The 14,194-nt window shown below is 46.2% G+C and overlaps 1 protein-coding gene and 1 long non-coding RNA gene across 3 annotated transcripts in view; one reads left to right on the forward strand and one right to left on the reverse strand.

The window, feature by feature from the left end:
- Window positions 1-618: 618 nt before the first annotated feature.
- LOC116446152 lies at window positions 619-8,307 on the reverse strand. Its single transcript, XR_004241064.1, has 3 exons — window positions 8,153-8,307; window positions 6,813-7,107; window positions 619-5,405 (listed from the first exon to the last, which is right to left on the reverse strand). It is a non-coding gene; the product is annotated as an uncharacterized LOC116446152 (long non-coding RNA).
- The window catches only part of FOXN3 (forkhead box N3), a 212,444-nt gene continuing 205,645 nt past the window's right edge, over window positions 7,396-14,194 (forward strand). The window contains exon 1 of one of the 2 annotated variants that reach the window (XM_032113454.1): window positions 7,396-7,499. The gene's annotated coding sequence lies outside the window, so the exon portion shown is untranslated. The remainder of the gene's footprint in view (window positions 7,500-14,194) is intronic. The other variant, XM_032113453.1, reaches the window with a different exon arrangement.

Below are 14,194 nucleotides of genomic sequence, written 5' to 3' on the forward strand. Positions count from 1 at the left end.
TGTGTTCAGCAGACTATGGAAGAAACCACACTCTTAACACCTCTACTCTAGGGCAAAATGCTTGGAGACCACATCCAGACATCCAGGTGTCTGCTGAACTTCATGGGGTGTGGTGTCCAAGTTTGGGCTTGAATGCACAGCTAATTCCTACTTAATTTACAATAGCCTGAACCTCAGCATGAATGCCAACCATTGACTTCCTAGGAACCTGAAACAGCTGCCCATTTTGTACCTTGGGTCTATGTCTTAAAATTACTTTATTGCCTGCTGCAATCTACTCTGAAGCTGGAGATTTATTTCTAAAGGAGGCAGGGAAACATTATGTCACCAAACTACTTCCAGTCTTTTCCAGGATTACAAGTCAGGGAATGGTGGGTAGGTCTTGTGATTTCCATCCTACAATTTAAACCAGATGGGCTACCCTTGCAGCATAAACATTTAAGCAAGAAAAGCCAAAAAATGGCAGAAGAAGTTCTGTTTCCTGATTAACTGTGTTATTATGACTATTATTATTTATGCACATAAAGCTAGTTTACAAGATAATTTGATCACTATTTTTGATTCATCCCAACAAAATGTGGAGATTTTGTTTTTGCTGTACAATACTCCAGCCCTGTTGCTTGTAACAGGTACAGGGGCTAATATCTGTGAGCTTTCCCTCTTGAGAAAAAACAAGGTGAAGACACAAAATGGAGCAGCTCTTGCATAGCTAGAGCTACTGGGGTGTGAGTAGGACAGGAATTGTTGCAGGCAATGAGAGGGAGGATTTAACCTGAATCGAACCTCAAGACAAAAATGATGAACCCACATGTATTTTATTGTTTGTTGCCACCATGTTGTTTACTTGCAGTTCGTCCATTTTGATACAGGTATCAATACCTAAAAAGTATTGAATGTGTGGCTGGCATATTGAACTAACAGAACAGAGGTAAAAATCTCTTTCCTGTTCATTTACCCTTTAGATACATGAAAGACAAGACACTGTCAGAAGCAGAGGAAAAAAAGAGACCCAGATAATTAGATGCCACTCATCTCAGAACTTGAAAGCCAGTGAAATAACTAAGATGCTGTGAAAAAATATCTGCCATAATTAAAATGGCTGATTGGTGAGAGCTGCAGTGAAGGCCAGTGTATGGGGCCTTGCTAAAAACACTGGAAGGAGGCAGATTGACTTACCTGGGAAACTCAAAGCCAGATAAAGTTACATGGGAATTTCAAATCACAGGCTTGCAGGATGAATGCTTAGCTTCAGTGGCACACAGCAAATTAGCACAACACCAGAGAAGACCTGAAGCTGTTCCTCCACAGCCCTGGGCACCAGAAGATCTAAAATTGACATCATTTGCCCAAGCCATGTCTTGGGAAGCTGTCAGGAATAGCCATCATGGCAGGTAAAGCCCCAAATTTTGACAAATACCAAAGTAATAGAGATTAAGAGATTAATAGTCTGATTTTCACTCTTTTGACTTTAATGCATGTACTGTTCTACCCAGGTCTGAGGCACTGTGGCAGCCCAAAGCCTCTGAAGCAAATTTGGGGATGGAGTGGCTGAATTTGCTGAGCTGGCAAAGAGCACTGGGAGATCTGTCAGGACAGTTGCAGAAGCCACTTGGAGCAGCATTGTAGCACTTTCTGACTGTTCCTCAGCCACAGCAAACTGGGATGCTCTGTATTTTTAATCCATCTCTATGTTAAATATTTGCTTGAACCACCTAAGGAAGCGGTCTGTGCTGAGCAGAGTTACCTTTTGCTGAAGGAGACTGGTGCTGTCACACAGGGCATGAAAATGGTTCAGCAGCATCACTTCAGAGGCAGAGCAGAGCTACATCAAGGAGCAAAATCCTTAACCCTGCCCAAGTCAGACGTAGGGAAGTGCAACTGCCTGTGCTCAGCAGCATGGTGGGAGGGCAGCATGGAGGGTGCCATACTGAGAAGGATGAGAAGAGGGAGAACCACGGAGAAGGGAAAAGGCCTGGGAAGCAGATGCTAATGTGAATGAGGAAGCATAGTGAGCATCCCTTCGTCTCAGGAGAGACCTAGAACAGCCAGAAAAACTGATTGAATATTTGTGGTTGCAACCAAAGTAACAACCTGTAACTACTGTGTAAATTCCAGGATGACTGATCAAAGAATTGAAAAGGAAAACTAATTTTACAAAGCATTGAAAACTACCATGCTTCCTAATGATTCCTTCAGAGAGACAGCTAGGACTAACTTTGGAAGTAGCAGAACAGCTTCATAAATGTTTTCTGGTGGTTTTACATTATTCTAAATTCTGCTTCTCAATACTCATCAGGGTTTTTTTTCCCACTAACCATAAAGCATATGCTGTCTTGGATCCTGGTTACATGAGATTAACAGATAACCTTATTTTTCAGTCAATCTTTCAGCATTTCTGCCACTGGAGATCCTCTTCTACAGCTTCAAGTTGAAAAATCTTTGTGGCAGATTTGGCATCGCCTGTAATAATTTATGAATGTGATGTGTTGACATGTTTATTGTGTGCATACATTGAACTACTTCAACAGCTGGATTGTCAAGACGTGTGCCCAGGAGAGAGAAGATGGATCCAGGCATACATTTTTGAGGAAACACTTGGGAAACAAAGCAAGTGCTCCTCACTGTGATGTTTTGGCTGGGCCCGTTAGGCTCACTGGAGAGATTTTCTGGGAGAAATGTGGGTGCCTGCAAAGCAAGACATGAAAGACCCCAGAGAATTTACAGAGGACCAGTTAAACAAGAAGTTTTTGCGAGCAAGATTCCAAAAAGGGTTGAAAGTGCTCAGATCTGTAGATGTTTAATTTAGTAGACGTTGGCAAGACTACAAGAAAAAGTGCATGTGAAATATTTTTTAACCAATATGCTTTATTGCATTGGTTAAGTGGCTCTTCTGTTTCAAAAATGTTTGGGTCGTGCGGGAAGGCTGAAGGTCTCTCTTCTCAGGTATGTGTGTGAGCTTGGAACATGCATAGCGTATGTAGGCTGGAGCTTGAGTTTGGTATAGTATGTGGGAATCAGATTATCCCATGCATGGAAAGTTAAAAGCTCAAGGCCTGCTACAAGCAGAAGGCAAATCAGAAAGACCACTGGCAACCAGAGATATAGCAGTAACCATAAGAACACCATCATCTTTCTTATAAGCCCTTACATATAGTTCTACTAATGACTTTTATTGAACATTTAAGCCTTAGCATTCAAGTGATTCATATTTGTTACAAAAAAGCTGTCCCATTAACACAAAGCACAAGCTGAAACAAAGCTAATGAGCCTTAATACCTGCAGGATAATTCAAAGTTTAAAGGTGGTATTAACAAAAATAAAATAAGGAAGAGTGGAAAAATCCAGTTTCACAATCACACTAGAGAACCTGAGTTTTTTCCTTTTGGATCATAAAATTAAATCTGTTGCTGAAGTGATTCTTACACTGTTACTAAAGTAGTGCAAGAACACATATATGTGCATAATTAAGTACCCCTATGTGACCATAAAAGGTCTGCCAAGGGGAATGTGAGTGGGACTTGATTCAGCAGCATGAAAGAAGGAATGCCATTACTGTAATCTCCCTGTATTTCTTTACTTTGATGGGGTTCAGCCTTATGTGGTAGAGTGATGGGGTGTACAGCACTGGCAATGGGAGTGTTCCAGTGCAGAGTCTGGGTTGTGTGCCCTGTGCATCTGAGACACAACAGCAAATTGACCCGGAACCGCACAGGTTTATCCTATGGAAATCATACCTTAAATCAGACACGCAAAAAACCTGAGGCAACCTGGGGCAGGTATATTAGATATACCTGAAAAGTTAGGTGAATTTTTTATTTATTTGCCTTCTGGTTTTGCAATGTCAGATACAAATGGTAAATGGGTAAGTAGAAAAAAGTCACTGAGTCCTGCCCTTGGAAACATGATCTAGCTTAAAGCGCTGGCATTTCAATCTTTGTGCTCAAATGAAGGGACCAAACAAGTTCCAGAAACAAACAGGGTAAACAGCACAGCTATAAAATGACATTTTGGAAGTAACAAAGGAGCAGTTGTATGGTGACCAACCTCCTACCACAGTTATGCTCAATTTCATGTGGCCCCCATTAACCACACTACCTGTCCTGGGAGTTCCCCACACATCCCAGTCTTGATAAACAATTTTGGAAGTAAAAAGGGAATGGGTATCAACATAACACAATGGAGTTGTGGGGCAGGGCACACACAGGAGCAGTGTTAACATCCCATGCAACACCTAGCTCCACTCCTTGATAAATAATCACATCTTGCTACAGCAAGACCTTGAAGAGACATGAGAGGTTTTATAGACGGACTTAGAGCTACTCAGTTGATGCAGTCAAGCTCCTTTTGAGCTGCCACCCCTGTGAGACTGGAGTCTTTCCCAAGAGGGTTCCATGTGGCAAAAGGCCTCTCCTCTGTTTGACCCTGGAGCAAGCACCACATTGTGCTGGCAGCAGAGAGAAGGCAGCAGAGACATTTTCTCCTGAGGTAGGAGAAGAGTCACCTGTGCCCTGGGGCTGCAAACTCAGGCCAAGAGACAGAAATAACCCAGACGTTGTTAGCTGGACAGCTTCGATTTACAGACTCTCCAGAAGAACAAGGCTTAATGAAAAACTCCAAGGAAAATTAGATAAAATGGACTGATGTGGACATCAGAAAACTTCTACAGCATAAATCATAAATTCTTCCCAGTTTGGAGAGAGGTAAGAATTTCATCTCCATTAATTTAATCTGGCAGATAGAGATAACAAAGCAGTGTCTACATGGGAGAGTTAACACTGCTTGGATTGATACAGAGAGACAAGATGCACTTGCAAGCATAGGAAGAATGCATCTCTGAGAAAATTTCCACTATTAATATTTTTCCCTTGCAAATGTGGGTCTTCTAAAACACTCTTTTCTTTTGGAAGGATCTAAATGAGGAGGAGGTGGGAAGTAGAGCTACAAAGCATGTAAGAAAGCCTCAAATATATGAGTGGGAGGAAGGAGGAAGAAATGAAAGAATAATGAAGCTTGCATCACTGGAAGCAAACAACAGAAGAAGGGAAATGCACGTACTTGTGGCTAAATTTTGAAGGAACTTAGGCTGAGGTTTAAAACAGCAGTGGTTAGCATAGATGTAGGCACAGAGTAATTCAGATCATCTGATCAAAGAACAAAGAAATGTTAGAACTGATTTCATTAGGAAAAATACCTGCCTTGGAGTTAGTGGGTAACCACAGGAAAAAATGCCTTGTCTGTGTCGCTGATATGAAGTAGTCCTGCACAGGGTTATCAGCACCTGTAGTATCTAGGTTAATTACGAGACTTGGGCATGGATTTGGTGGGGCCAGGATTTTGCCCTTCATGGAGTCTCTGTTGGCATCTGTGAGATTTCCTCATGTGGTGATGATGTTGCAAACAGATACCTATATTTTTAAAAACAATTAATAGAAATCTTGTTATTAACATGGTGCCCAGGGTCCCCAGCTCTAGCTGCATCAATAGCTGAGCCCAAATGCTCAGCTACTCTTGGAGTGTTGTCACTAAAACTAAATCAGGCATTTCTACTTTGAGAGCTTCTCCAGTGGCCATCGCTCCAATGGTTACCCATCTGAACCAGGAAATAAACCTGAAAGAGGAGCCTGGGGTTGGGTTCATTCCACACCTTCTGATTTTTGTCAGTGCTTTGCTGTAAGAGCATTCAGCAAGCCAGGCTGATCTATCCTGACGCAGTCTTTGAAAATTTTGCAGAGCAGTCAGTAGAAAACTTCCAACTGAACTAAACGAGGAACCTGTGTGTCTTCCACAGGAATCCTGTGGGATGGGATTGTCTCTGACTCCGTGTCACCAAAACCACCTACAAAATGAAAACTGTAACTTTGCTCAGGAAACCCCAGGGTTTTATATTCACTTTGGAATAAACTGAGCCCATCGATCCATTGAAGAGGCGAGCATCAGGGAATCAACAGGAGGTTTTGCCATCTGCACAGATGAGCAATGCTCAGGGATATAACTAGGACCAAGATGGGGGCAGGGAGAAGTTTCATGCCAGCAAGTTTTACAAATGGAAAGACTATGCTGCTGCTCCAACCTGTACTGGCCTTTCAAAATCAACTTAGAGACAGCAAGAAAAAAGAGCAGAGGAACAATTTTTCTTTCCCTAGCAAAGCTATATTTGATACAGATGGAAAACCCCATTCATTTTATTTTTTCAAATCAAAATTCAGAGTTGATACTTTTTGTACATTGTTGTGCAATACGCTGGTGCAAAATCTGGGTCTCCTTGTGCCATGCCCACAGCAAAGCATGTTGATAAAGTGTTGGCAGTCCTGTGCAGTAGACTAGTGGAGTTTGGGTAGGCAGGAAAAAGAATTGGCAGAACACAGCTGTCGTTCTGTCCTAGGTCCAAGCTCCATGTCCAGGAAACAACGTATCCCTTCGGGGAAAAGAAAAAATCTCATCCCATCCTGGACCAGCCAGTCCCACATTATGACAAAATAAATCTAAAAGGGTAAGTTAGGCTTTTCCTATGATCACTACAGCAATCACATATACCTCGAGTTGTCACTCTACAGGGTTGGTTAGAGAAAGCTAACTTAAAATTAATAATTAAATGCCCTTTACAGGCTTGACAGTCTCCAGGCGTATGGCAGTGCTGATGGCACCAGCTCCCTCTGAGACCCTGCCAGCCTTTGCAATTGCAGACGGGCCACGTTCAGCTCAAAGTTCCCCCTCACCTGCCTTCACGGCAGCGAGGCAGGACAGGCAGCAGGGAGAGGCTGGGGTGAGGGCTGCAAAGAGGCAGAGGAGCGGGCAGGTGGAGGTGCACGCACCTTTGGCATTGCAGGCTCTTCTGGCATGGGGAGTTTTCTCTGTTTTCAGCCGTAAATACGATGCAAGGAGATGCCAGGCCTCGCTGAGGCTCCCGGTGGGTAAGGCGGTAAAAAATGAACAGTTTTAGTTCTGCATGTCTCGTTTTTCAACGTGTAAAAGCCCGCCTGCGGTGGCACGAAGGCCGCTCCCAGTCGCAACGAGATGGCCAAGGAGGGCAGCCGAGGTGTGTGGGCACTCACTGGGGGTCGTGCCGCGACGGGCGGCCGGTGGGACAGCGGGCCCGAGAGGGTTCCCCTGAAGGAAAAGAGACAGCACGCGTGGGACCGGCATCCTCCGCCCGAGTCTGCTGCACACCCCGCACACCCGGAGGAAAACACCCCCGAGGGAGTAGCACCGCTCAGCCCGCCCCCGCCAGCTTCCCGCTCCCGAAGTTTCCTTCGGGAAAGCCCGGCGCGGGCACCCGCCGGCAGCTCCGGGGGGCGGCCCGGCGGGGCGGGGCGGGGCGGGCGGGCGGCGCTAGGGCCCGGCGGGGCGCGGCGCCGCCGCCGGGGGCGGGGTGGGGGCGGCAGCGGCGGCGCGGGCTGCGGCTGCCTCCGGCTGCCTCCCGCCGCGGGGCGCGGAGCGGGGCGGCCGCGGGGAGCGCCCACCACCCCGCGGCGGCGCGGGAGCCCAGGACGCGGACAGAGGTAACGGCGGGGGCGTTTCGCGGTGTCATCGGGAGCGTGCGCGGCTGCCCGCCCGCCCGCCCGGGCTCGCTGCTGTCGCCGCGCCCCGTCCCTCCCGGGCCAGGGAGCCGCGGCCAAACTTTTGGGGCCTCTGGGCCGGCGGCTGCCGCGGGCGGGCAGCGGCGCCGCCCCGGGGCGTTAGTGGGGGCTGCCCCGCGCTGCTGCGCCGTCCCGCCGCCGAGCAGCCCCGCCGGCGACGGGCGGTGGGAAAGGGAAGGAAAAGGAAGGGAAGGGCGCCCTGGGGCGAGCCGGAGCCGCGTGCGGGGCGGCTGCCCGGTCGCATCCCGGGCGGGCTGTGCCCCCGACAGCGCGGCCCGCGGGCTCCGGCCCCGGCTCGGCGGGCGCCGGTGGGGCAGCGGCGCAGCCGGCGGCGGGCAGCCCCCCCACCGCTCCCTTTTGTTCCTGCGTGCCGCCGGCGCTTGGATCCCCGCCCGGGAAGAAGCCGCTCGGTACTTCCCGGGCTCCGTTTGTGCCTGCACACCCGCCTGAAGGGCATCCTCCTCTGGTAGTATTGGTCTGTCAAGAGTCGCCGGGAAAGGGATTTTCCCCTTCTCACAACAGCTCCCCGTTGCTTGCCGGTCTTCAGTGCCGGCTCTTCACTTAACTGGACTTACCGTGTGCTAATTCCTTCACAATGTATGCGGGTGTCCCTGCGCCCTGGAGAAGGATTTTCTTATTGACTTGCCGACTGTGATGCGGCCAGGTATTATTTACATCATCAGATATGTGCCTGTGTAAATCTCCTCGCACGGTTACAGTACGGCTGCTCTTAGAGCCCAGTTTGCCGAAACTTTAATTACAGCAGGCGATGTTGTACCGTGAATCCATTTCCGTCAGGGCGGACCGATACTCCGGTGGGATAACGGCCTCGCCGAGGCAATCGCGTGTCACGCAGGGACACATCCTGCTGTTTCAGGAGATGAATCGGAAACTAAAATCAGCAAACAATGAAAATGAGTTTGTGTGGTTTTTGAAAAAATCTGACATGGTAACGTCTGTTAAGGGCACAGTAAATCGAGCGGCAAACCCCCAATTTTCTCTGGCACAGCCCATGAATCAGCCGGTAAACAGCATAAACTGTGATCACTTCGCAGCCGAAAATATCAGGCCTCGCAGCCCTGGCTGCCGGAGCGTTACGTGTCATTAAAGTAGCTCTCTTGGAGGAGAGGGACTGTCCCAGGAGCTGCAAAATCTATAAACACTTTTCTGATTGGTTTAAAAATTTAGACACAGGAAGCGGATGGTATCTAATAACAGACAAGTGGAGACACTGTTGTCATGGAAACTGAGAAGACTCCCCCCACCCCCCATGTATTTAAAAAAAAAAAATAGGCAGAAGAAAAAAGTCTGCATATCATCAGAAATGCCTGCAGACCGCCTTGGCTGCTGTTGCCTTTCCCACAGCATCTGTTGAAACCTGAGAACATGCCTGTCAAATCAAGGTCATTTTACAATAAAACCCTGCACCACCGCCTCCTTCTCTCCTCCCTGGACGTTGTCCCACACTTTCCTTCCAAGGAGGAGTTGAGGAGATGCAGCCACCTGCCCCATGCCCACTGGTGTCCTGCCCCAGCCTGGCCTGCTGCTGGGGAACCTGAGAAAAGGCTCAAAGCAGGAGGACCATGGGGCTTAAAAGGCAAAAGTAACAAGGGATGACTTTTTTATAATCGAATGATCGGGCCGTGTTTCTTTCCATGGGAATCTATGGACATGGGAGAGAAAGCTGGGACTGATCTCCCTCTGTTCCTTTGTATTATGAAGTTATATTAAAATGTAATGATTCAGACTCGAATATTAAGGCTGTTTCACAAATCTGCCTCACCTATTAAAAAAAAAAAAAGGTGGCAAATGACTCTGTGAAGCCCTGTGCAATGTTTTTAACAAAAAAAGAAAACACAGTTCTGTTATAGCATGCTATGAGGAGAAAAGCAGAGATAGGAGAATAAAATATACTTCATTGCTGCTGAATGCAGCGTGAGAAAATCAGACTATTATTGTCATAAATTGAAGTTTTACTTTGCTGGACTATTGAAAGTTTTTTGTGTGTGAAAGAAGAGAGCTATTTTGCTTTTGAAGCAGGAGAGAACTATTTCACAGCAAGCTCACAAGAAAGGTGTTAATGTTTTTGCTTGTTTTCTTGGGCAACACCAGTTGATTTCAGATGTTTGTGATAGAGAGATGCCTTTGAGTATTCACCGCATTTTCTCCAAAATGTTTCCTTTTGTCGCTCTCTTTAATTTCCATTTTGCAGTGACCAAGCTGAGAAACAGCACTTCAGTGCTTCCCCCACTGTATAAATCATCACTTTGAAACCTTAAATGACCGGTTTGCTTGCATATTACACTTTTTGCGTTATTATTTCTTAGGAAAACCAGAGACTGGTGATCAGGTCTTGCAGATCAGAAGGTAAATCTTACAGGGCACTGAGGTGAAGATGATCAGCAACCTCTTTACCCACACCCTTGGATCTTGCTGTCCAAAAAACCCAAGGCCTGACTTTAAAACTTGGTTGCAGGCAGAGCAGGCTGAAGGGATGGTAGCAGTGGCTGCTTCTGATTGAGGAATACCTGTTGGCAGCTGGGCTGGCACCAGGGTGCAGGAAGTGGGACCCCCCTCCCTGTGCTGGGGAGACGCTTAGGGAGTCAGGCAGTTGTTTAATCCAGCTCAGTTCTGATTAGACAAATGCTGCTTTTAATTGCTGTGGAGTTCAAATGGAGAAAGTTTGGCTTGGTAGCAAAAGTGTGCTTGCTTCTAGAGGGGAATTTCCTGTTGTCGGGAGCACCCTTATCAGCAGGAAGGTTCATCAGCAGGAAATGTGTCGGTTACTTGTTTTTACACATTGAAGCAAATGAGCTGGATTAGGTATCTTCTAGGTTTACCCTTCATCAGCCTCCATATCTGTGCTACTTTATTTATCTCTAATGATTTTAGTTTGTGAAAGTTTTATGATGTTAGTCATTCCCAAGGGAAATGCAAGAAGTTAAATGCTTGTGTTGTCCTGTCATTTTTTGCTGTTATAAAAACCACCCCACTGGCCTCTCTGGGCTACATTTTCAGAAGTGTCCAATTTGCAATTTCTACCTTTTGAGCCTCATTGCTGATACTCAGCTAGGCTTTTCTTTTTCTTCCCCCATTAAAATGAAAGATCAAAAAATGCACCAGTTATTTTACTAATAGGAGCAGTTCTTACAGTTCTGAACTGCCTTTCATCATGGATCATAAATCACTTTACAGAAATTAATGTTCTAATATCCACAGAAGTTGTGTGAGCATAGGAAGCTGAAACTTAGTGTTTCACATGGACTGCACAAAGTTGCAAGGCAAATTAGGAGCAGAGCTGGGAGTCAAATTAATTGCTCCTTAATTAGCAATTGCTAATGGATTAAAACTTTGAAAATGTGTCTGGGTTTCCCAGGCGTACTCATGCTAGCGCACCAACGCGGTGTGTATGTGTTTGGGATGTGGGGCCGGGGCTGAGAATATAAGCAGTGGTTCCAGAAAATGCCAGTCGTTTTCTGGTCCCTGCCCAGCATGGCTGGGATGCCAGGTTGGAGGCTTGTAAGATTAGACATGGCTTGGACGAAGGTCCAGACCAAAGGTGAGAGCTGTGGTTTAGGTCTGTGTGTTCTAGTAAGCAGGGAGGGCCAGGGAAATAAACATTTCTCTGTCAGGTCACAACAGGGTTTTTATGGTGTTAAGCTTTGCAGAGGGTTTTGAGGGGGAAACATGGAAAAGTTATATAAACTTGTGAGAAGCTGCCTGGCATGCTGAATAGCTTCAAGTAGTGGTTTTTGGTGTAGGAGATGTCTTGGTGTTAAGAGCTGTTCCTGGCAGGACAAGTTGCCAGGGCTGTCTGGAAGCCTTAGCTGGACTAGAACTGGACTATCCTGGCTGATGCTGGAATTTGCCAGTTTGTGACTTCAGATGTAACACAATTCAGCATGACTTTGGCCACAATTTTGGCATATTTGTAATGAAACTGCATTTGGCTTGTTACCTTCTCTCATGACCAAGCCAAAGTAAAATTGTAACAAAATAATGAAAAAAAAAAAGGACTCCAACAGAGCAGTGTTTCATTTAAGTGTAAAACTTACAGCTGTGTATTTTCAGAAGTGATCACCTGATTCTGGGAAACCAGCCTGAAGCTCTGCAAGGCAGGGTAGTTTTTGGGAAGTGATACTCTCCTAGAGTTTTGGAAATTCTGCTCCATTTAAAATGCCTCGAGTTGAGCTGCCAATAATGAGAGCAACTCAAACCTTCCCTAACCTCACTGCCAGACTTTAGGTGCCTTTAGCATCCTTGGGACTTAAAATTGTTCTGAACTGAAGCTGGTTGTCCAGCCGAAAGTTTGTACCTTGGGAGCCAGCGTAGCCCACGAAGGAGCAAGGCTCCCTGTGTCCTGTTTGTTGCCCTTGAGGATGGACGCAGAGCAGTGGGATAGCCCTGCACTGGAGGTGGCTGGTGAAGGGGGCCTGGGGAATGGCTGAAACTTGCCACAGCTGGACACACAACTTTCAGGTTGGTTGTGTAGGACCACCCTCACATTAGCCCAGGCACTGGTGGCCACTTGTTTGCTGGGGATCAGTTTTTCCCCACCACTCTTAGGGCGATACGTAAGTGGCATGTTATGCTCTTAAAAATCTCTCCATAAAGTGCATCTATTTTATAATGTCTGCGAAAATTGGACAGGCTAAGTCTACTGGAGGTAAAGCTTCTGCTTATTTTGTTGGACAGTATTTTGTTGTTGCTCTTTTATTTCTTTAGTCTAAGAGTCTCCGCTGGAGATGGTTTTCTCTGTGTCCACACTGACTGCAGGACAGACAGATGGCAAGGCTGTGACCTCTGGTCAGGATTGGTAGGTGCCACTGAAGGGAAAGATCTGCCTAGATGTTTGACACTAGGGTTTTTTTCCCAACATTAGCAGGAATTTACATCAATGATAGCTGATACAATGAGATTTCCAACACTGAATGTTTTTACCTTTTACTGAAAATAGATTAAAGCTGACTAAGACAGTAAATTCCAGGAGTGGGATGCATTTGGCCTACACCAGTTTCTTCCTTTGCCCATGTCCCGTGTTCTGAGTTGTGGTGGGACCCTGCACTGAACTGTTTGCTTAGGTCAAATGTGAGATTCCCTGGTGGGATCCTAATGGCAAACTGCTTACCTGCCACCAGCTTGCTGATAGACCCCACTCACCATGTCCGGACATACTTACTTTTGTTGCAAGGAGAACACTCCAGACATCCTAGCAGATGTGACTTTATGTACAAGGCAATCCAAGCTAGACTCTGGAAAGCATTTCACAGAATGGCAGCTTTACTGGAAATTGCTTCTTAATACTATTTGGCAAAGCTCTTTTTCTTTTTAGTGTAGTTCTGTGCCAGACCTTTGCCTGCCCCACTGAAATGAGCAGTGGCCTCGTGGCTCCTGTGGCCCTGCCTCTGGTCCCAGGCTCACCAAGGCTCCCCTCTCCAACCCCTGGCACCTCTGCAGCACCCCGCTACAGAGCTGCTTTCTCTCTTGGGCTTTGTGGAGAGGTCAACCTTTTCCCTGGACAAAGCTGGCTTCTGGCACAGCACACAGACATGAACTCCCCAGCCCGACCCATCTGTGGTGAGCCCTGCTCGCTGTTATTCCCTCAGTGAGATCTTCTTTGGACAAGTCATTGCTGGCTGGGCTTGCTGTGGAGAGGAGCAGAGGCATTAGAGGGGTTACGAGAGGTTATTAGAGATGGGAGGAAGCTGTAGGTCTGACCCATCTAGATTTAACTGAATTATGTCTCATTTTACCCCCAGCTCCAACTTGTTTTGAACTGGGTTTTACAGCAGATCATTTGTAGAAGCTACGCAATTAATATGTTAATTTTAACACCAGATTTTGTAAAGCTTTTATGTTGGAGGTGGTGAAAGGATCCAAATGTTTTGATCCTATTTTTATCATTATCTTCACTGTGTTTTTCTTACTCTGTGCTTTGCAGAGAGGAGTGAAATTTTAATAATTCACTAATATACTTTCACTTCATTAACATTTTATCATTTTGGCATGGTGCGTATGGTGAAGTCCTTAGTACTCTCGTTAAAGACCTGATCTTACCCCACATTCTTGCAGCCCTCCAGGTGTGGAAAACCCTAAATGCAGATGCTATTCTACTTTTTGGAAAGAGCTTTTCTCTATTTCAAATAGATACTAATCTGAACGAAACATGTAAGGTGTTTTTTGGTGGGTTTGGGATTTTTTTTTGGTGTTGTTGTTTTGTTTGCTTGTTTGTTTTGGGTTTTTGTTGTTGTTGTTTTGTGGGGTTTTTTTGTTTTGTTTTGTTTTTTTAAAATAAACTGGAAACATTTATACAAAGATAGCTGCAGCGGTTAGGTCAGACCCACTAAGTGCCAAGTCTCCAGCCATTACAAAACGTCACCGTGTGGTCTAGAGAGTGTGAAGACACAGGGTGTTGTTGTGGTATCCATTGCATCATTTTATACTGTGGCATGTTTGGCCTAAGCAGAGATTTATACTGGTGTTAAAGTGGTTATGGAACTTTCAGCGGACTTGGGATAGCACAGTGCTTGGTATTAGGAGGGCACAAATAACATGTAACACTTGATATAATCTTGGTGATTCAGTACACATATTTGCAGGCGTGCCCACCTTGTGTT

The sequence above is a fragment of the Corvus moneduloides genome, chromosome 6, assembly GCF_009650955.1.
Source record: "Corvus moneduloides isolate bCorMon1 chromosome 6, bCorMon1.pri, whole genome shotgun sequence".
In the NCBI taxonomy this organism is placed as follows: Eukaryota; Metazoa; Chordata; class Aves; order Passeriformes; family Corvidae; genus Corvus; species Corvus moneduloides.